This window comes from Schistocerca serialis, chromosome 2 (assembly GCF_023864345.2).
Source record: "Schistocerca serialis cubense isolate TAMUIC-IGC-003099 chromosome 2, iqSchSeri2.2, whole genome shotgun sequence".
Taxonomy (NCBI): domain Eukaryota; kingdom Metazoa; phylum Arthropoda; class Insecta; order Orthoptera; family Acrididae; genus Schistocerca; species Schistocerca serialis.
The window spans coordinates 433,231,907-433,234,559 of record NC_064639.1 but is presented as its reverse complement, the minus strand read 5'-3'; positions in this window follow the sequence as shown (position 1 = coordinate 433,234,559).

Here is a 2,653-nt window from a genome sequence, read left to right as displayed (position 1 = left end):
TATCATTACTTGAAACTTTGCTTCGCACATGGTCACAAAATGCTTTGCCATTTGCAACAAGTAAACCACTGTCCTCCATACACATGGTTTCTTCTGCTTTGGTTTGTGCCTTAAGATTCATATCATCATTTTCTTCAGTTTAAACAATGGCTTCTAATATATCCAGTTTTGTACTTTTCTTGTTCCATATATCAGAAACAGTTTTATGCCCTCTGTATTAACTGGTGTTTTACTATCTTCTAGTTCACATGGCTAAGCATTACCATTTTGTACTACAACATCACTGTTCACTCTGTCTGTCATTTAATTATCTATTTGCTTTATCATTTTATCCAGTAGTTGGTCAGGTTTTTTTTCAATTTTTTGCATTATATTGTCGATCTTCTTGTTGAGACTTGGTTTCCTATCTCTATCTTTTTAGTTAGGCTCCTGTTTCCTGCGATAAGCTGCCACATCATTTGCATTATCTGTGCCACTCTTTTGCAGACAGCCGCCCACTTCTAAGTTTTTCATTGTTGTTTGATTCTAACATTGCGTTAAATTATTTTTCAATCAATAATACTCAAGAACAGTCACTAGGTCACGGAATTGCTTGGTGTTTGGCAGCAGTAAAACTCAACTGAACTGTATGGTGCACAAATCAGATCCCAGGTTCTGTCACTCCAATGTTCGTTAATGTCTCTATCTAAGTAATCTATAATAATATCAATATAAAGCCTAGCACAACTGTTGGTAACAAACAGATATTTAAATGGATAATTGACACAGTAAAGATAAAACAAAAACATATAATGTCTAAAATCGCTGAGGACAGAACACAGAATAAAAATAATTTTCTATTCACAGTCGCTGTTTGTGAGGTTCACGGAGTACAATGTTATAAAACTAATTGTTCAACATTATAGTAACATTGAAGTTCTACTGGGATCTTCATAATCTGTAAACTTCAAATTTATGTAAAACATCTTTGTTCCATGATGGATGCAATCACTGTAATCAGAAATTGTAAAAAGTCTAAACTGGGAAAGTAATACATTAATGGAAATAACTTTGATTAAAACTTCTAGACACTTGATTACAGTAACAAGTAGCTACTATCACTTTAAAAAAATTCCACATACTGAACTTTCGTAAAATATGTATGTTGATTTGTAACATAGTGTTTACAATAGAGAGTGTATGTAGTGCCATAAAATCGACAATAACTAAGAGAGATACAAAACGGTGCATTACAGGATAGTTTATTTACGATTCTCTTGTAACATACAGACATTTAATGAATTATGTCATTTTCCTTTACTAACAAAAGGTTGCAAGTTAACACCAGAAGACCTGTCCTTTTACAGAAAGACATCGTATATCTATCTGACAAAGCACAATTTTGCTCACTTCACTTTCAATGAAATCAGTGAAAATGGAACGTAGGAAACTTATATGGGATGTAATATCTACATAATTTAACGTATGAAATAAGCAACCACGACTTCACTTAAGGGAAAATCCTCACAGACGTGACAATAAATCTTTAGAAGCAATAAAACCGTTTCCCAACACAGGAGAAAGCAGTTCCACAATAGTAGCTAAATCTGAGCCACAAACGAAAAGAATCTTCAACACATTTGCTTTTAAAGCAAACGTGATTACATTTACAAAAATATTCATGTATTAGAAATTCGAGGGAAGTGTAAAGAAAAAGAGCTAATCATTCAACTCGATAAATGTGTATATGTGTCAAGGGTAGTGCCTATGATAATAACAATAGGCAGCAACAGAAATATGTGCTTCTAATGCATGAAATGTGTTTATATTTCTTGCTGTCAGTGGAATAAGTTTCAAATATTGACATATTCAAAATTATTTCTTCATGAATGAGTTGTAGCTTTTGCCATTGAATCAGCATGGTTCGACTGCTTTTACGAATATTTGACGATAATTCATTTCTCTTGGTAACTTACTAACGGATGGAACACAAAAATATAACAACTATTTTGTTAATTGAGTATAAAATAATGAAAAACAAACATTAACCTCATGATGTGCATAACCGTCTGCTTTCTGACCACATAGAGTGCTAGTGTCGCTCCAGCTGTGAAACTGTAACGACTTTCACCCCAGGGAATGTAGTGACTGTATTTATTAGACTGTGACATAACTCTTCATACTCGACTGTCGCTTCTCCTTTCAATAGTCAAGTTCCACACTGACTGGTCGATACTTTCTGCTCGGTAGTGCACGCCCACCATCCAGTGCTGTACTTTAGGTGCAAAAAAAAAAGAAGTCACCCCAGAGTGTCTTCCATATATGTTATTCGGTTTCATGGTCCAGTTGATCTACGGGTTGAATGTGAATCCAAAAAGAATTTTTTTGATAATACAGACACATCTGCACTAATTTTGCGTGACAGGATGGTTACTCATTTGCCAATCATCAGTATAGTATAAAGAGTTGCATAGAAAGGACTACAGAACCATTTCAAAATCGAACCTAGAAGTGTTAATATCTACATCTACATGATTACTCTGCAATTCACATTTAAGTGCTTAGCAGAGGGTTCATCGAACCACAATCATACTATCTCTCTACCATTCCACTCCCGAACAGCGCGCGGAAAAAACGAACACCTAAACCTTTCTGTTCGAGCTCTGATTTCTCT